The 19,713-nt window shown below is 40.2% G+C and overlaps 17 non-coding genes across 17 annotated transcripts; 6 read left to right on the forward strand and 11 right to left on the reverse strand.

The window, feature by feature from the left end:
• The first annotated feature begins 468 nt into the window (after positions 1-468).
• On the forward strand, positions 469-550 carry trnas-aga (transfer RNA serine (anticodon AGA)). Its single transcript has one exon. It is a non-coding gene; the product is annotated as a tRNA-Ser (tRNA).
• A 165-nt stretch (positions 551-715) lies between these two features.
• On the reverse strand, positions 716-789 carry trnai-aau (transfer RNA isoleucine (anticodon AAU)). The gene has a single exon. It is a non-coding gene; the product is annotated as a tRNA-Ile (tRNA).
• A 1,482-nt stretch (positions 790-2,271) lies between these two features.
• Positions 2,272-2,486, reverse strand: LOC131702183 (small nucleolar RNA U3). The gene has a single exon (XR_009309337.1). It is a non-coding gene; the product is annotated as a small nucleolar RNA U3 (small nucleolar RNA).
• Positions 2,487-4,187: 1,701 nt separating this feature from the next.
• trnas-aga (transfer RNA serine (anticodon AGA)) lies at positions 4,188-4,269 on the forward strand. Its single transcript has one exon. It is a non-coding gene; the product is annotated as a tRNA-Ser (tRNA).
• Positions 4,270-4,434: 165 nt separating this feature from the next.
• Positions 4,435-4,508, reverse strand: trnai-aau (transfer RNA isoleucine (anticodon AAU)). The gene has a single exon. It is a non-coding gene; the product is annotated as a tRNA-Ile (tRNA).
• A 1,482-nt stretch (positions 4,509-5,990) lies between these two features.
• On the reverse strand, positions 5,991-6,205 carry LOC131702184 (small nucleolar RNA U3). Its single transcript, XR_009309338.1, has one exon. It is a non-coding gene; the product is annotated as a small nucleolar RNA U3 (small nucleolar RNA).
• Positions 6,206-7,905: 1,700 nt separating this feature from the next.
• Positions 7,906-7,987, forward strand: trnas-aga (transfer RNA serine (anticodon AGA)). Its single transcript has one exon. It is a non-coding gene; the product is annotated as a tRNA-Ser (tRNA).
• Positions 7,988-8,152: 165 nt separating this feature from the next.
• trnai-aau (transfer RNA isoleucine (anticodon AAU)) lies at positions 8,153-8,226 on the reverse strand. Its single transcript has one exon. It is a non-coding gene; the product is annotated as a tRNA-Ile (tRNA).
• A 1,482-nt stretch (positions 8,227-9,708) lies between these two features.
• LOC131702185 (small nucleolar RNA U3) lies at positions 9,709-9,923 on the reverse strand. The gene has a single exon (XR_009309339.1). It is a non-coding gene; the product is annotated as a small nucleolar RNA U3 (small nucleolar RNA).
• Positions 9,924-11,624: 1,701 nt separating this feature from the next.
• trnas-aga (transfer RNA serine (anticodon AGA)) lies at positions 11,625-11,706 on the forward strand. The gene has a single exon. It is a non-coding gene; the product is annotated as a tRNA-Ser (tRNA).
• Positions 11,707-11,871: 165 nt separating this feature from the next.
• Positions 11,872-11,945, reverse strand: trnai-aau (transfer RNA isoleucine (anticodon AAU)). The gene has a single exon. It is a non-coding gene; the product is annotated as a tRNA-Ile (tRNA).
• Positions 11,946-13,427: 1,482 nt separating this feature from the next.
• On the reverse strand, positions 13,428-13,642 carry LOC131702186 (small nucleolar RNA U3). The gene has a single exon (XR_009309340.1). It is a non-coding gene; the product is annotated as a small nucleolar RNA U3 (small nucleolar RNA).
• Positions 13,643-15,343: 1,701 nt separating this feature from the next.
• Positions 15,344-15,425, forward strand: trnas-aga (transfer RNA serine (anticodon AGA)). The gene has a single exon. It is a non-coding gene; the product is annotated as a tRNA-Ser (tRNA).
• A 165-nt stretch (positions 15,426-15,590) lies between these two features.
• On the reverse strand, positions 15,591-15,664 carry trnai-aau (transfer RNA isoleucine (anticodon AAU)). The gene has a single exon. It is a non-coding gene; the product is annotated as a tRNA-Ile (tRNA).
• Positions 15,665-17,146: 1,482 nt separating this feature from the next.
• On the reverse strand, positions 17,147-17,361 carry LOC131702188 (small nucleolar RNA U3). The gene has a single exon (XR_009309342.1). It is a non-coding gene; the product is annotated as a small nucleolar RNA U3 (small nucleolar RNA).
• Positions 17,362-19,062: 1,701 nt separating this feature from the next.
• trnas-aga (transfer RNA serine (anticodon AGA)) lies at positions 19,063-19,144 on the forward strand. The gene has a single exon. It is a non-coding gene; the product is annotated as a tRNA-Ser (tRNA).
• A 165-nt stretch (positions 19,145-19,309) lies between these two features.
• On the reverse strand, positions 19,310-19,383 carry trnai-aau (transfer RNA isoleucine (anticodon AAU)). Its single transcript has one exon. It is a non-coding gene; the product is annotated as a tRNA-Ile (tRNA).
• Between the last annotated feature and the right edge of the window lie 330 nt (positions 19,384-19,713).

The following is a 19,713-nucleotide window of genomic DNA, read 5'->3' on the forward strand; positions in this document are numbered from 1 at the left end:
GGGATAGTGGGTTCGAGTCCCATCTGGGGTGGGGTTTTGTTATAAAATCGAACATAATTGTGTTATGTTTTATTGGCATGTGATATTTTGTAGATCTTGTTATCTGCTAAGTCCGCTCACGCTAGCCACAACGTGCTTGAGTGCTGTGGCAGCAGCCATGAAGCAAGTCAGTTTTTCAGTTGAAATCAAGATCTACTTTGTTTTTTGTGTATGGGTGGTTTGAAAAGATCACTTAAATTGTTACGTATTTTGAAATAAAGATGTATTCATTATTATGAACGTTGACAGAAAGGATATTGTATTTACATTTCCCACGTGTGCTTGCCTTGTATAAATCGATGGAGTTTCAACAAAGGCATTTGACTTCGGTTCATGTTAGCCTATACTGCCATCTGCAGCATTACCGCGGGTGTCTTTTACTTCTTTTGACAATAATATGGATCATTTCACAGTCCAATGTAAGAACATGTAGTCGTGGCCGAGTGGTTAAGGCGATGGACTAGAAATCCATTGGGGTTTCCCCGCGCAGGTTCGAATCCTGCCGACTACGTAAGCTTTCTTTTTAATTGTATGTGTTCATTCCTAATACATGTTTAAAGATGAGGAATCTGAAATATTACTGGTTCTACTTCATATCGCACCGGTTCATTTAGTTAAAGAATGTTCATTTTGGCACCATTCCAAATGCTGTGGTTTCTTTAAAGAAGAAAAGTCATGGCCCGTACGGGGATCGAACCCGCGACCTTGGCGTTATTAGCACCACGCTCTAACCAACTGAGCTAACCGGCCACACACATGGAGCGCGTTAATAAAACCCGAGAAAAACAAGGCCTGCGGACATTATGATTACCAAGATGTTATGTTAAACTCAACAATAACACATTCAAAGTATTGGAAAGGCATAATTAGAGGTCTCATCTTTATGAGGCAGTTTAGCAGTGTGAAGAAAGTGGCGAGGTGCGGGCTTGCGGTGACTTTCTCTCATTTAAAAAGCTGTGATTTGAATACTAAAAAGAAAAACATGTAAAATTACCAAGCATTCGGTGGACGTTTTAGAAATAAATTAACAAGAACTGTTGTCAGAAGTGGGGTTCGAGCCCACGCCTCCATGGAGACTGCGAACTGACCACAGCGCCTTAGACCGCTCGGCCATCCTGACTTACACCGACGACTTTGCACAACGCTGCAGCACACTGCTGAACCTCCCATGTCTGACGCTGCAGTAAATCACCTGGCGTGTGCGTGTACTTGTTCTTTTTCTGTTTATATTAAGGAGGGCGACAGGTTTTGTCGCATTTTGTATGGAATCACAAGGACACTCCTCTTACTGAAAGAAAATATACTGCAAACAGAGCGATCGCTTCACGGTTTGAATCAAAATCAGAACAGTCTGTTAGCAAATGAACTTCATCAAAAAACCACAAAGGCATTACATAAATGTTACAGATATATTTCGTAGACAGAACAGTTGTAACATATTTGAGTACATTTCTAAACAATCTGCTAATAACAGACATAATCTCAAAGCGCTATAATTTATTTTCAGATCTTATGAAAGACAAGTATGGTTGCGCATTATATCACAGAAAACAGGATAATCCTAGCGCTTCATTTAATCCCTCGGGTTGTACCATATGGAGATAGAAGATCCATTTGGATTCACATTGTAATAGTTTTTGATCGAGATTATCACGTCCTCGAGCTTGAAATATTTTTTGTATGCTGCGGTATTTCAGATCTGAAATGGAATGTTTGGCATCTACGAAATGTCTAGCTAGTGGTGAATGGATATCTTTTCTCCTAATTGAACTTTTATGCTTGCTCATCAATGCGCAATCGTCACTGTCTAGTAGTTTTACCAACATATTGCAAATGGCAAGGACAAAAAAACAAATAAATGACATGCGTTGAAGCACAGGTCATCACTTGTAAGACACTGTACTCTTTTTTCGTTGTATGGCTTGTAAAACGCAAACGCATTATCACAGGCGGCACAATTACGACATGGAAAATAATCCAGTAGATTTGTCCAGTACACCTAGATCTCTCGAACATGTCAATGAGTCAGCCCTTAATAAACACTGTCCGTGTTCATTTCTGTGTATATGACATTGTCTATAACCAATATCTGTTATGTAAGCGTATTGGTATGAAACCAATCGCAATTAATGCGATCCGTGTTTTCAGTCAGTTTGATAGTTTTAATCAATCATCGAAAAAGCAGCAGTGCTTTGCAACTGTAGTTCATCTTTCTTACGTTTTGGTAAGACACCCACTCAGAACGTGTCCGCTTCCTCCAGCCCCCTAAGGAACACTGGAGCGGTCATCAATAACAGCGAGCAGTTGGTCAAAAACAACACTCGCTGTCTTCTTCACGCTCAAAAACGAACACTCTCACTCTTCCTCGTGGGTAGCGAGCCCAAACACTTTCAAAACGCATTTCGCTAGCAAATCACTATAGAAATGATCCCTGAAAGTATTGTTTTATGGGCAAGTGGCCGACCGTCTCCCTCCAACTCTGAGTGGCACCGGTAGCTGTGCCGGTGACAAATAAACAGGAGCACTTTCATATAATGCAATTGCTGTAGCCCAGTGAGTTGTTACAATAACATTTCAAACTCATTCCAGACTGCAGGCGGTTAAAAGCTTAATTGGGTTCAATTTTTTGGTATGATTTAAAAAGTACGAGCCAGTTGCCTCATTTGCATTGCCTGCCTTCCTCCTTTGCACTGTGACGTCTATCAAACGTGTGCTTAAAATCTGATGAATACGATTCCCATTTGAACCGTAAATATTTTAATTATACGCATACAGTGTTCTGTTGGGCTCCGAGGGTGTTATCTAATAAAACAACGTAATCGGTGAGCGCGTTCGGCTTAACCAAAACGTTGCTGTTTCAAGCCCACGCAGGGACGAGGCATTCTTTTTGTCAATCGCCTTTCTGTCAAGCCAGTAAACCTGTATATAATAAGAAACATTCAACAGCTCGGAAACACCATAATAGAATCCAATGCGTTTACAAATGTGTTTTGAAACTGTTCATTTTTCACCCAAATGCGGTTCTCAAAAATTGTTTTGCCTACATTTTTCTATTGCTATTATTATTTTTTCCAGAGTAAGACGAAAAAGCAAACATCCATGAAATAGGTAAACACTGCTACAGCGCTTGAACTGTCTCAACAAACGTTCAGCTCTAAAACGTGTACATTGAAAGTCTATTAACATCTTTAACACAATCATGTGTGTTCCAATAGCGGCTATTCCACATGGTGATCAATAAAGTGAATGCTGGCTTTGTTCACATATTAGCAAGACGTTTTCAGGATTCACGCATATTCTGAACAAGCACACTAGAATATGGTAATGAAAGGACAGGAAAATAACAGGTTTATTGGCTTTGGTCTTGTATCGTCACCCTGACTACTGTCAGGTAAGGAAGTGGCATTAATCAAAACGTAATTATGTAAGGTTACCAATGCGCAAATACGAAGCATATTAAAACTTCTTCACAATCTTAAATCTTCCCACATGCATTTCAAACACTTACTGATAAGTACGGCCCTTTCCCAATGTAACTGCTTTGTTTGAACACCAAAGATGGCTTGGATATTTATGAAACCACGATACTATTGTTCCCACTTTCTTTAGAACTACCAAATGTGCGCTTCCCATGTCAGCCCTAGTGGCCTAATGGCTAAGGCCACTGGCCTCCTAAGCCAGGGATAGTGGGTTCGAGTCCCATCTGGGGTGGGGTTTTGTTATAAAATCGAACATAATTGTGTTATGTTTTATTGGCATGTGATATTTTGTAGATCTTGTTATCTGCTAAGTCCGCTCACGCTAGCCACAACGTGCTTGAGTGCTGTGGCAGCAGCCATGAAGCAAGTCAGTTTTTCAGTTGAAATCAAGATCTACTTTGTTTTTTGTGTATGGGTGGTTTGAAAAGATCACTTAAATTGTTACGTATTTTGAAATAAAGATGTATTCATTATTATGAACGTTGACAGAAAGGATATTGTATTTACATTTCCCACGTGTGCTTGCCTTGTATAAATCGATGGAGTTTCAACAAAGGCATTTGACTTCGGTTCATGTTAGCCTATACTGCCATCTGCAGCATTACCGCGGGTGTCTTTTACTTCTTTTGACAATAATATGGATCATTTCACAGTCCAATGTAAGAACATGTAGTCGTGGCCGAGTGGTTAAGGCGATGGACTAGAAATCCATTGGGGTTTCCCCGCGCAGGTTCGAATCCTGCCGACTACGTAAGCTTTCTTTTTAATTGTATGTGTTCATTCCTAATACATGTTTAAAGATGAGGAATTTGAAATATTACTGGTTCTACTTCATATCGCACCGGTTCATTTTGTTAAAGAATGTTCATTTTGGCACCATTCCAAATGCTGTGGTTTCTTTAAAGAAGAAAAGTCATGGCCCGTACGGGGATCGAACCCGCGACCTTGGCGTTATTAGCACCCCGCTCTAACCAACTGAGCTAACCGGCCACACACATGGAGCGCGTTAATAAAACCCGAGAAAAACAAGGCCTGCGGACATTATGATTACCAAGATGTTATGTTAAACTCAACAATAACACATTCAAAGTATTGGAAAGGCATAATTAGAGGTCTCATCTTTATGAGGCAGTTTAGCAGTGTGAAGAAAGTGGCGAGGTGCGGGCTTGCGGTGACTTTCTCTCATTTAAAAAGCTGTGATTTGAATACTAAAAAGAAAAACATGTAAAATTACCAAGCATTCGGTGGACGTTTTAGAAATAAATTAACAAGAACTGTTGTCAGAAGTGGGGTTCGAGCCCACGCCTCCATGGAGACTGCGAACTGACCACAGCGCCTTAGACCGCTCGGCCATCCTGACTTACACCGACGACTTTGCACAACGCTGCAGCACACTGCTGAACCTCCCATGTCTGACGCTGCAGTAAATCACCTGGCGTGTGCGTGTACTTGTTCTTTTTCTGTTTATATTAAGGAGGGCGACAGGTTTTGTCGCATTTTGTATGGAATCACAAGGACACTCCTCTTACTGAAAGAAAATATACTGCAAACAGAGCGATCGCTTCACGGTTTGAATCAAAATCAGAACAGTCTGTTAGCAAATGAACTTCATCAAAAAACCACAAAGGCATTACATAAATGTTACAGATATATTTCGTAGACAGAACAGTTGTAACATATTTGAGTACATTTCTAAACAATCTGCTAATAACAGACATAATCTCAAAGCGCTATAATTTATTTTCAGATCTTATGAAAGACAAGTATGGTTGCGCATTATATCACAGAAAACAGGATAATCCTAGCGCTTCATTTAATCCCTCGGGTTGTACCATATGGAGATAGAAGATCCATTTGGATTCACATTGTAATAGTTTTTGATCGAGATTATCACGTCCTCGAGCTTGAAATATTTTTTGTATGCTGCGGTATTTCAGATCTGAAATGGAATGTTTGGCATCTACGAAATGTCTAGCTAGTGGTGAATGGATATCTTTTCTCCTAATTGAACTTTTATGCTTGCTCATCAATGCGCAATCGTCACTGTCTAGTAGTTTTACCAACATATTGCAAATGGCAAGGACAAAAAAACAAATAAATGACATGCGTTGAAGCACAGGTCATCACTTGTAAGACACTGTACTCTTTTTTCGTTGTATGGCTTGTAAAACGCAAACGCATTATCACAGGCGGCACAATTACGACATGGAAAATAATCCAGTAGATTTGTCCAGTACACCTAGATCTCTCGAACATGTCAATGAGTCAGCCCTTAATAAACACTGTCCGTGTTCATTTCTGTGTATATGACATTGTCTATAACCAATATCTGTTATGTAAGCGTATTGGTATGAAACCAATCGCAATTAATGCGATCCGTGTTTTCAGTCAGTTTGATAGTTTTAATCAATCATCGAAAAAGCAGCAGTGCTTTGCGACTGTAGTTCATCTTTCTTACGTTTTGGTAAGACACCCACTCAGAACGTGTCCGCTTCCTCCAGCCCCCTAAGGAACACTGGAGCGGTCATCAATAACAGCGAGCAGTTGGTCAAAAACAACACTCGCTGTCTTCTTCACGCTCAAAAACGAACACTCTCACTCTTCCTCGTGGGTAGCGAGCCCAAACACTTTCAAAACGCATTTCGCTAGCAAATCACTATAGAAATGATCCCTGAAAGTATTGTTTTATGGGCAAGTGGCCGACCGTCTCCCTCCAACTCTGAGTGGCACCGGTAGCTGTGCCGGTGACAAATAAACAGGAGCACTTTCATATAATGCAATTGCTGTAGCCCAGTGAGTTGTTACAATAACATTTCAAACTCATTCCAGACTGCAGGCGGTTAAAAGCTTAATTGGGTTCAATTTTTTGGTATGATTTAAAAAGTACGAGCCAGTTGCCTCATTTGCATTGCCTGCCTTCCTCCTTTGCACTGTGACGTCTATCAAATGTGTGCTTAAAATCTGATGAATACGATTCCCATTTGAACCGTAAATATTTTAATTATACGCATACAGTGTTCTGTTGGGCTCCGAGGGTGTTATCTAATAAAACAACGTAATCGGTGAGCGCGTTCGGCTTAACCAAAACGTTGCTGTTTCAAGCCCACGCAGGGACGAGGCATTCTTTTTGTCAATCGCCTTTCTGTCAAGCCAGTAAACCTGTATATAATAAGAAACATTCAACAGCTCGGAAACACCATAATAGAATCCAATGCGTTTACAAATGTGTTTTGAAACTGTTCATTTTTCACCCAAATGCGGTTCTCAAAAATTGTTTTGCCTACATTTTTCTATTGCTATTATTATTTTTTCCAGAGTAAGACGAAAAAGCAAACATCCATGAAATAGGTAAACACTGCTACAGCGCTTGAACTGTCTCAACAAACGTTCAGCTCTAAAACGTGTACATTGAAAGTCTATTAACATCTTTAACACAATCATGTGTGTTCCAATAGCGGCTATTCCACATGGTGATCAATAAAGTGAATGCTGGCTTTGTTCACATATTAGCAAGACGTTTTCAGGATTCACGCATATTCTGAACAAGCACACTAGAATATGGTAATGAAAGGACAGGAAAATAACAGGTTTATTGGCTTTGGTCTTGTATCGTCACCCTGACTACTGTCAGGTAAGGAAGTGGCATTAATCAAAACGTAATTATGTAAGGTTACCAATGCGCAAATACGAAGCATATTAAAACTTCTTCACAATCTTAAATCTTCCCACATGCATTTCAAACACTTACTGATAAGTACGGCCCTTTCCCAATGTAACTGCTTTGTTTGAACACCAAAGATGGCTTGGATATTTATGAAACCACGATACTATTGTTCCCACTTTCTTTAGAACTACCAAATGTGCGCTTCCCATGTCAGCCCTAATGGCCTAATGGCTAAGGCCACTGGCCTCCTAAGCCAGGGATAGTGGGTTCGAGTCCCATCTGGGGTGGGGTTTTGTTATAAAATCGAACATAATTGTGTTATGTTTTATTGGCATGTGATATTTTGTAGATCTTGTTATCTGCTAAGTCCGCTCACGCTAGCCACAACGTGCTTGAGTGCTGTGGCAGCAGCCATGAAGCAAGTCAGTTTTCAGTTGAAATCAAGATCTACTTTGTTTTTTGTGTATGGGTGGTTTGAAAAGATCACTTAAATTGTTACGTATTTTGAAATAAAGATGTATTCATTATTATGAACGTTGACAGAAAGGATATTGTATTTACATTTCCCACGTGTGCTTGCCTTGTATAAATCGATGGAGTTTCAACAAAGGCATTTGACTTCGGTTCATGTTAGCCTATACTGCCATCTGCAGCATTACCGCGGGTGTCTTTTACTTCTTTTGACAATAATATGGATCATTTCACAGTCCAATGTAAGAACATGTAGTCGTGGCCGAGTGGTTAAGGCGATGGACTAGAAATCCATTGGGGTTTCCCCGCGCAGGTTCGAATCCTGCCGACTACGTAAGCTTTCTTTTTAATTGTATGTGTTCATTCCTAATACATGTTTAAAGATGAGGAATTTGAAATATTACTGGTTCTACTTCATATCGCACCGGTTCATTTTGTTAAAGAATGTTCATTTTGGCACCATTCCAAATGCTGTGGTTTCTTTAAAGAAGAAAAGTCATGGCCCGTACGGGGATCGAACCCGCGACCTTGGCGTTATTAGCACCACGCTCTAACCAACTGAGCTAACCGGCCACACACATGGAGCGCGTTAATAAAACCCGAGAAAAACAAGGCCTGCGGACATTATGATTACCAAGATGTTATGTTAAACTCAACAATAACACATTCAAAGTATTGGAAAGGCATAATTAGAGGTCTCATCTTTATGAGGCAGTTTAGCAGTGTGAAGAAAGTGGCGAGGTGCGGGCTTGCGGTGACTTTCTCTCATTTAAAAAGCTGTGATTTGAATACTAAAAAGAAAAACATGTAAAATTACCAAGCATTCGGTGGACGTTTTAGAAATAAATTAACAAGAACTGTTGTCAGAAGTGGGGTTCGAGCCCACGCCTCCATGGAGACTGCGAACTGACCACAGCGCCTTAGACCGCTCGGCCATCCTGACTTACACCGACGACTTTGCACAACGCTGCAGCACACTGCTGAACCTCCCATGTCTGACGCTGCAGTAAATCACCTGGCGTGTGCGTGTACTTGTTCTTTTTCTGTTTATATTAAGGAGGGCGACAGGTTTTGTCGCATTTTGTATGGAATCACAAGGACACTCCTCTTACTGAAAGAAAATATACTGCAAACAGAGCGATCGCTTCACGGTTTGAATCAAAATCAGAACAGTCTGTTAGCAAATGAACTTCATCAAAAAACCACAAAGGCATTACATAAATGTTACAGATATATTTCGTAGACAGAACAGTTGTAACATATTTGAGTACATTTCTAAACAATCTGCTAATAACAGACATAATCTCAAAGCGCTATAATTTATTTTCAGATCTTATGAAAGACAAGTATGGTTGCGCATTATATCACAGAAAACAGGATAATCCTAGCGCTTCATTTAATCCCTCGGGTTGTACCATATGGAGATAGAAGATCCATTTGGATTCACATTGTAATAGTTTTTGATCGAGATTATCACGTCCTCGAGCTTGAAATATTTTTTGTATGCTGCGGTATTTCAGATCTGAAATGGAATGTTTGGCATCTACGAAATGTCTAGCTAGTGGTGAATGGATATCTTTTCTCCTAATTGAACTTTTATGCTTGCTCATCAATGCGCAATCGTCACTGTCTAGTAGTTTTACCAACATATTGCAAATGGCAAGGACAAAAAAACAAATAAATGACATGCGTTGAAGCACAGGTCATCACTTGTAAGACACTGTACTCTTTTTTCGTTGTATGGCTTGTAAAACGCAAACGCATTATCACAGGCGGCACAATTACGACATGGAAAATAATCCAGTAGATTTGTCCAGTACACCTAGATCTCTCGAACATGTCAATGAGTCAGCCCTTAATAAACACTGTCCGTGTTCATTTCTGTGTATATGACATTGTCTATAACCAATATCTGTTATGTAAGCGTATTGGTATGAAACCAATCGCAATTAATGCGATCCGTGTTTTCAGTCAGTTTGATAGTTTTAATCAATCATCGAAAAAGCAGCAGTGCTTTGCAACTGTAGTTCATCTTTCTTACGTTTTGGTAAGACACCCACTCAGAACGTGTCCGCTTCCTCCAGCCCCCTAAGGAACACTGGAGCGGTCATCAATAACAGCGAGCAGTTGGTCAAAAACAACACTCGCTGTCTTCTTCACGCTCAAAAACGAACACTCTCACTCTTCCTCGTGGGTAGCGAGCCCAAACACTTTCAAAACGCATTTCGCTAGCAAATCACTATAGAAATGATCCCTGAAAGTATTGTTTTATGGGCAAGTGGCCGACCGTCTCCCTCCAACTCTGAGTGGCACCGGTAGCTGTGCCGGTGACAAATAAACAGGAGCACTTTCATATAATGCAATTGCTGTAGCCCAGTGAGTTGTTACAATAACATTTCAAACTCATTCCAGACTGCAGGCGGTTAAAAGCTTAATTGGGTTCAATTTTTTGGTATGATTTAAAAAGTACGAGCCAGTTGCCTCATTTGCATTGCCTGCCTTCCTCCTTTGCACTGTGACGTCTATCAAATGTGTGCTTAAAATCTGATGAATACGATTCCCATTTGAACCGTAAATATTTTAATTATACGCATACAGTGTTCTGTTGGGCTCCGAGGGTGTTATCTAATAAAACAACGTAATCGGTGAGCGCGTTCGGCTTAACCAAAACGTTGCTGTTTCAAGCCCACGCAGGGACGAGGCATTCTTTTTGTCAATCGCCTTTCTGTCAAGCCAGTAAACCTGTATATAATAAGAAACATTCAACAGCTCGGAAACACCATAATAGAATCCAATGCGTTTACAAATGTGTTTTGAAACTGTTCATTTTTCACCCAAATGCGGTTCTCAAAAATTGTTTTGCCTACATTTTTCTATTGCTATTATTATTTTTTCCAGAGTAAGACGAAAAAGCAAACATCCATGAAATAGGTAAACACTGCTACAGCGTTTGAACTGTCTCAACAAACGTTCAGCTCTAAAACGTGTACATTGAAAGTCTATTAACATCTTTAACACAATCATGTGTGTTCCAATAGCGGCTATTCCACATGGTGATCAATAAAGTGAATGCTGGCTTTGTTCACATATTAGCAAGACGTTTTCAGGATTCACGCATATTCTGAACAAGCACACTAGAATATGGTAATGAAAGGACAGGAAAATAACAGGTTTATTGGCTTTGGTCTTGTATCGTCACCCTGACTACTGTCAGGTAAGGAAGTGGCATTAATCAAAACGTAATTATGTAAGGTTACCAATGCGCAAATACGAAGCATATTAAAACTTCTTCACAATCTTAAATCTTCCCACATGCATTTCAAACACTTACTGATAAGTACGGCCCTTTCCCAATGTAACTGCTTTGTTTGAACACCAAAGATGGCTTGGATATTTATGAAACCACGATACTATTGTTCCCACTTTCTTTAGAACTACCAAATGTGCGCTTCCCATGTCAGCCCTAGTGGCCTAATGGCTAAGGCCACTGGCCTCCTAAGCCAGGGATAGTGGGTTCGAGTCCCATCTGGGGTGGGGTTTTGTTATAAAATCGAACATAATTGTGTTATGTTTTATTGGCATGTGATATTTTGTAGATCTTGTTATCTGCTAAGTCCGCTCACGCTAGCCACAACGTGCTTGAGTGCTGTGGCAGCAGCCATGAAGCAAGTCAGTTTTTCAGTTGAAATCAAGATCTACTTTGTTTTTTGTGTATGGGTGGTTTGAAAAGATCACTTAAATTGTTACGTATTTTGAAATAAAGATGTATTCATTATTATGAACGTTGACAGAAAGGATATTGTATTTACATTTCCCACGTGTGCTTGCCTTGTATAAATCGATGGAGTTTCAACAAAGGCATTTGACTTCGGTTCATGTTAGCCTATACTGCCATCTGCAGCATTACCGCGGGTGTCTTTTACTTCTTTTGACAATAATATGGATCATTTCACAGTCCAATGTAAGAACATGTAGTCGTGGCCGAGTGGTTAAGGCGATGGACTAGAAATCCATTGGGGTTTCCCCGCGCAGGTTCGAATCCTGCCGACTACGTAAGCTTTCTTTTTAATTGTATGTGTTCATTCCTAATACATGTTTAAAGATGAGGAATTTGAAATATTACTGGTTCTACTTCATATCGCACCGGTTCATTTTGTTAAAGAATGTTCATTTTGGCACCATTCCAAATGCTGTGGTTTCTTTAAAGAAGAAAAGTCATGGCCCGTACGGGGATCGAACCCGCGACCTTGGCGTTATTAGCACCACGCTCTAACCAACTGAGCTAACCGGCCACACACATGGAGCGCGTTAATAAAACCCGAGAAAAACAAGGCCTGTGGACATTATGATTACCAAGATGTTATGTTAAACTCAACAATAACACATTCAAAGTATTGGAAAGGCATAATTAGAGGTCTCATCTTTATGAGGCAGTTTAGCAGTGTGAAGAAAGTGGCGAGGTGCGGGCTTGCGGTGACTTTCTCTCATTTAAAAAGCTGTGATTTGAATACTAAAAAGAAAAACATGTAAAATTACCAAGCATTCGGTGGACGTTTTAGAAATAAATTAACAAGAACTGTTGTCAGAAGTGGGGTTCGAGCCCACGCCTCCATGGAGACTGCGAACTGACCACAGCGCCTTAGACCGCTCGGCCATCCTGACTTACACCGACGACTTTGCACAACGCTGCAGCACACTGCTGAACCTCCCATGTCTGACGCTGCAGTAAATCACCTGGCGTGTGCGTGTACTTGTTCTTTTTCTGTTTATATTAAGGAGGGCGACAGGTTTTGTCGCATTTTGTATGGAATCACAAGGACACTCCTCTTACTGAAAGAAAATATACTGCAAACAGAGCGATCGCTTCACGGTTTGAATCAAAATCAGAACAGTCTGTTAGCAAATGAACTTCATCAAAAAACCACAAAGGCATTACATAAATGTTACAGATATATTTCGTAGACAGAACAGTTGTAACATATTTGAGTACATTTCTAAACAATCTGCTAATAACAGACATAATCTCAAAGCGCTATAATTTATTTTCAGATCTTATGAAAGACAAGTATGGTTGCGCATTATATCACAGAAAACAGGATAATCCTAGCGCTTCATTTAATCCCTCGGGTTGTACCATATGGAGATAGAAGATCCATTTGGATTCACATTGTAATAGTTTTTGATCGAGATTATCACGTCCTCGAGCTTGAAATATTTTTTGTATGCTGCGGTATTTCAGATCTGAAATGGAATGTTTGGCATCTACGAAATGTCTAGCTAGTGGTGAATGGATATCTTTTCTCCTAATTGAACTTTTATGCTTGCTCATCAATGCGCAATCGTCACTGTCTAGTAGTTTTACCAACATATTGCAAATGGCAAGGACAAAAAAACAAATAAATGACATGCGTTGAAGCACAGGTCATCACTTGTAAGACACTGTACTCTTTTTTCGTTGTATGGCTTGTAAAACGCAAACGCATTATCACAGGCGGCACAATTACGACATGGAAAATAATCCAGTAGATTTGTCCAGTACACCTAGATCTCTCGAACATGTCAATGAGTCAGCCCTTAATAAACACTGTCCGTGTTCATTTCTGTGTATATGACATTGTCTATAACCAATATCTGTTATGTAAGCGTATTGGTATGAAACCAATCGCAATTAATGCGATCCGTGTTTTCAGTCAGTTTGATAGTTTTAATCAATCATCGAAAAAGCAGCAGTGCTTTGCAACTGTAGTTCATCTTTCTTACGTTTTGGTAAGACACCCACTCAGAACGTGTCCGCTTCCTCCAGCCCCCTAAGGAACACTGGAGCGGTCATCAATAACAGCGAGCAGTTGGTCAAAAACAACACTCGCTGTCTTCTTCACGCTCAAAAACGAACACTCTCACTCTTCCTCGTGGGTAGCGAGCCCAAACACTTTCAAAACGCATTTCGCTAGCAAATCACTATAGAAATGATCCCTGAAAGTATTGTTTTATGGGCAAGTGGCCGACCGTCTCCCTCCAACTCTGAGTGGCACCGGTAGCTGTGCCGGTGACAAATAAACAGGAGCACTTTCATATAATGCAATTGCTGTAGCCCAGTGAGTTGTTACAATAACATTTCAAACTCATTCCAGACTGCAGGCGGTTAAAAGCTTAATTGGGTTCAATTTTTTGGTATGATTTAAAAAGTACGAGCCAGTTGCCTCATTTGCATTGCCTGCCTTCCTCCTTTGCACTGTGACGTCTATCAAACGTGTGCTTAAAATCTGATGAATACGATTCCCATTTGAACCGTAAATATTTTAATTATACGCATACAGTGTTCTGTTGGGCTCCGAGGGTGTTATCTAATAAAACAACGTAATCGGTGAGCGCGTTCGGCTTAACCAAAACGTTGCTGTTTCAAGCCCACGCAGGGACGAGGCATTCTTTTTGTCAATCGCCTTTCTGTCAAGCCAGTAAACCTGTATATAATAAGAAACATTCAACAGCTCGGAAACACCATAATAGAATCCAATGCGTTTACAAATGTGTTTTGAAACTGTTCATTTTTCACCCAAATGCGGTTCTCAAAAATTGTTTTGCCTACATTTTTCTATTGCTATTATTATTTTTTCCAGAGTAAGACGAAAAAGCAAACATCCATGAAATAGGTAAACACTGCTACAGCGCTTGAACTGTCTCAACAAACGTTCAGCTCTAAAACGTGTACATTGAAAGTCTATTAACATCTTTAACACAATCATGTGTGTTCCAATAGCGGCTATTCCACATGGTGATCAATAAAGTGAATGCTGGCTTTGTTCACATATTAGCAAGACGTTTTCAGGATTCACGCATATTCTGAACAAGCACACTAGAATATGGTAATGAAAGGACAGGAAAATAACAGGTTTATTGGCTTTGGTCTTGTATCGTCACCCTGACTACTGTCAGGTAAGGAAGTGGCATTAATCAAAACGTAATTATGTAAGGTTACCAATGCGCAAATACGAAGCATATTAAAACTTCTTCACAATCTTAAATCTTCCCACATGCATTTCAAACACTTACTGATAAGTACGGCCCTTTCCCAATGTAACTGCTTTGTTTGAACACCAAAGATGGCTTGGATATTTATGAAACCACGATACTATTGTTCCCACTTTCTTTAGAACTACCAAATGTGCGCTTCCCATGTCAGCCCTAGTGGCCTAATGGCTAAGGCCACTGGCCTCCTAAGCCAGGGATAGTGGGTTCGAGTCCCATCTGGGGTGGGGTTTTGTTATAAAATCGAACATAATTGTGTTATGTTTTATTGGCATGTGATATTTTGTAGATCTTGTTATCTGCTAAGTCCGCTCACGCTAGCCACAACGTGCTTGAGTGCTGTGGCAGCAGCCATGAAGCAAGTCAGTTTTTCAGTTGAAATCAAGATCTACTTTGTTTTTTGTGTATGGGTGGTTTGAAAAGATCACTTAAATTGTTACGTATTTTGAAATAAAGATGTATTCATTATTATGAACGTTGACAGAAAGGATATTGTATTTACATTTCCCACGTGTGCTTGCCTTGTATAAATCGATGGAGTTTCAACAAAGGCATTTGACTTCGGTTCATGTTAGCCTATACTGCCATCTGCAGCATTACCGCGGGTGTCTTTTACTTCTTTTGACAATAATATGGATCATTTCACAGTCCAATGTAAGAACATGTAGTCGTGGCCGAGTGGTTAAGGCGATGGACTAGAAATCCATTGGGGTTTCCCCGCGCAGGTTCGAATCCTGCCGACTACGTAAGCTTTCTTTTTAATTGTATGTGTTCATTCCTAATACATGTTTAAAGATGAGGAATTTGAAATATTACTGGTTCTACTTCATATCGCACCGGTTCATTTTGTTAAAGAATGTTCATTTTGGCACCATTCCAAATGCTGTGGTTTCTTTAAAGAAGAAAAGTCATGGCCCGTACGGGGATCGAACCCGCGACCTTGGCGTTATTAGCACCACGCTCTAACCAACTGAGCTAACCGGCCACACACATGGAGCGCGTTAATAAAACCCGAGAAAAACAAGGCCTGCGGACATTATGATTACCAAGATGTTATGTTAAACTCAACAATAACACATTCAAAGTATTGGAAAGGCATAATTAGAGGTCTCATCTTTATGAGGCAGTTTAGCAGTGTGAAGAAAGTGGCGAGGTGCGGGCTTGCGGTGACTTTCTCTCATTTAAAAAGCTGTGATTTGAATACTAAAAAGAAAAACATGTAAAATTACCAAGCATTCGGTGGACGTTTTAGAAATAAATTAACAAGAACTGTTGTCAGAAGTGGGGTTCGAGCCCACGCCTCCATGGAGACTGCGAACTGACCACAGCGCCTTAGACCGCTCGGCCATCCTGACTTACACCGACGACTTTGCACAACGCTGCAGCACACTGCTGAACCTCCCATGTCTGACGCTGCAGTAAATCACCTGGCGTGTGCGTGTACTTGTTCTTTTTCTGTTTATATTAAGGAGGGCGACAGGTTTTGTCGCATTTTGTATGGAATCACAAGGACACTCCTCTTACTGAAAGAAAATATACTGCAAACAGAGCGATCGCTTCACGGTTTGAATCAAAATCAGAACAGTCTGTTAGCAAATGAACTTCATCAAAAAACCACAAAGGCATTACATAAATGTTACAGATATATTTCGTAGACAGAACAGTTGTAACATATTTGAGTACATTTCTAAACAATCTGCTAATAACAGACATAATCTCAAAGCGCTATAATTTATTTTCAGATCTTATGAAAGACAAGTATGGTTGCGCATTATATCACAGAAAACAGGATAATCCTAGCGCTTCATTTAATCCCTCGGGTTGTACCATATGGAGATAGAAGATCCATTTGGATTCACATTGTAATAGTTTTTGATCGAGATTATCACGTCCTCGAGCTTGAAATATTTTTTGTATGCTGCGGTATTTCAGATCTGAAATGGAATGTTTGGCATCTACGAAATGTCTAGCTAGTGGTGAATGGATATCTTTTCTCCTAATTGAACTTTTATGCTTGCTCATCAATGCGCAATCGTCACTGTCTAGTAGTTTTACCAACATATTGCAAATGGCAAGGACAAAAAAACAAATAAATGACATGCGTTGAAGCACAGGTCATCACTTGTAAGACACTGTACTCTTTTTTCGTTGTATGGCTTGTAAAACGCAAACGCATTATCACAGGCGGCACAATTACGACATGGAAAATAATCCAGTAGATTTGTCCAGTACACCTAGATCTCTCGAACATGTCAATGAGTCAGCCCTTAATAAACACTGTCCGTGTTCATTTCTGTGTATATGACATTGTCTATAACCAATATCTGTTATGTAAGCGTATTGGTATGAAACCAATCGCAATTAATGCGATCCGTGTTTTCAGTCAGTTTGATAGTTTTAATCAATCATCGAAAAAGCAGCAGTGCTTTGCAACTGTAGTTCATCTTTCTTACGTTTTGGTAAGACACCCACTCAGAACGTGTCCGCTTCCTCCAGCCCCCTAAGGAACACTGGAGCGGTCATCAATAACAGCGAGCAGTTGGTCAAAAACAACACTCGCTGTCTTCTTCACGCTCAAAAACGAACACTCTCACTCTTCCTCGTGGGTAGCGAGCCCAAACACTTTCAAAACGCATTTCGCTAGCAAATCACTATAGAAATGATCCCTGAAAGTATTGTTTTATGGGCAAGTGGCCGACCGTCTCCCTCCAACTCTGAGTGGCACCGGTAGCTGTGCCGGTGACAAATAAACAGGAGCACTTTCATATAATGCAATTGCTGTAGCCCAGTGAGTTGTTACAATAACATTTCAAACTCATTCCAGACTGCAGGCGGTTAAAAGCTTAATTGGGTTCAATTTTTTGGTATGATTTAAAAAGTACGAGCCAGTTGCCTCATTTGCATTGCCTGCCTTCCTCCTTTGCACTGTGACGTCTATCAAACGTGTGCTTAAAATCTGATGAATACGATTCCCATTTGAACCGTAAATATTTTAATTATACGCATACAGTGTTCTGTTGGGCTCCGAGGGTGTTATCTAATAAAACAACGTAATCGGTGAGCGCGTTCGGCTTAACCAAAACGTTGCTGTTTCAAGCCCACGCAGGGACGAGGCATTCTTTTTGTCAATCGCCTTTCTGTCAAGCCAGTAAACCTGTATATAATAAGAAACATTCAACAGCTCGGAAACACCATAATAGAATCCAATGCGTTTACAAATGTGTTTTGAAACTGTTCATTTTTCACCCAAATGCGGTTCTCAAAAATTGTTTTGCCTACATTTTTCTATTGCTATTATTATTTTTTCCAGAGTAAGACGAAAAAGCAAACATCCATGAAATAGGTAAACACTGCTACAGCGCTTGAACTGTCTCAACAAACGTTCAGCTCTAAAACGTGTACATTGAAAGTCTATTAACATCTTTAACACAATCATGTGTGTTCCAATAGCGGCTATTCCACATGGTGATCAATAAAGTGAATGCTGGCTTTGTTCACATATTAGCAAGACGTTTTCAGGATTCACGCATATTCTGAACAAGCACACTAGAATATGGTAATGAAAGGACAGGAAAATAACAGGTTTATTGGCTTTGGTCTTGTATCGTCACCCTGACTACTGTCAGGTAAGGAAGTGGCATTAATCAAAACGTAATTATGTAAGGTTACCAATGCGCAAATACGAAGCATATTAAAACTTCTTCACAATCTTAAATCTTCCCACATGCATTTCAAACACTTACTGATAAGTACGGCCCTTTCCCAATGTAACTGCTTTGTTTGAACACCAAAGATGGCTTGGATATTTATGAAACCACGATACTATTGTTCCCACTTTCTTTAGAACTACCAAATGTGCGCTTCCCATGTCAGCCCTAGTGGCCTAATGGCTAAGGCCACTGGCCTCCTAAGCCAGGGATAGTGGGTTCGAGTCCCATCTGGGGTGGGGTTTTGTTATAAAATCGAACATAATTGTGTTATGTTTTATTGGCATGTGATATTTTGTAGATCTTGTTATCTGCTAAGTCCGCTCACGCTAGCCACAACGTGCTTGAGTGCTGTGGCAGCAGCCATGAAGCAAGTCAGTTTTTCAGTTGAAATCAAGATCTACTTTGTTTTTTGTGTATGGGTGGTTTGAAAAGATCACTTAAATTGTTACGTATTTTGAAATAAAGATGTATTCATTATTATGAACGTTGACAGAAAGGATATTGTATTTACATTTCCCACGTGTGCTTGCCTTGTATAAATCGATGGAGTTTCAACAAAGGCATTTGACTTCGGTTCATGTTAGCCTATACTGCCATCTGCAGCATTACCGCGGGTGTCTTTTACTTCTTTTGACAATAATATGGATCATTTCACAGTCCAATGTAAGAACATGTAGTCGTGGCCGAGTGGTTAAGGCGATGGACTAGAAATCCATTGGGGTTTCCCCGCGCAGGTTCGAATCCTGCCGACTACGTAAGCTTTCTTTTTAATTGTATGTGTTCATTCCTAATACATGTTTAAAGATGAGGAATTTGAAATATTACTGGTTCTACTTCATATCGCACCGGTTCATTTTGTTAAAGAATGTTCATTTTGGCACCATTCCAAATGCTGTGGTTTCTTTAAAGAAGAAAAGTCATGGCCCGTACGGGGATCGAACCCGCGACCTTGGCGTTATTAGCACCCCGCTCTAACCAACTGAGCTAACCGGCCACACACATGGAGCGCGTTAATAAAACCCGAGAAAAACAAGGCCTGCGGACATTATGATTACCAAGATGTTATGTTAAACTCAACAATAACACATTCAAAGTATTGGAAAGGCATAATTAGAGGTCTCATCTTTATGAGGCAGTTTAGCAGTGTGAAGAAAGTGGCGAGGTGCGGGCTTGCGGTGACTTTCTCTCATTTAAAAAGCTGTGATTTGAATACTAAAAAGAAAAACATGTAAAATTACCAAGCATTCGGTGGACGTTTTAGAAATAAATTAACAAGAACTGTTGTCAGAAGTGGGGTTCGAGCCCACGCCTCCATGGAGACTGC

The sequence above is a fragment of the Acipenser ruthenus genome, chromosome 29 (genome assembly GCF_902713425.1).
Source record: "Acipenser ruthenus chromosome 29, fAciRut3.2 maternal haplotype, whole genome shotgun sequence".
Taxonomy (NCBI): Eukaryota; Metazoa; Chordata; class Actinopteri; order Acipenseriformes; family Acipenseridae; genus Acipenser; species Acipenser ruthenus.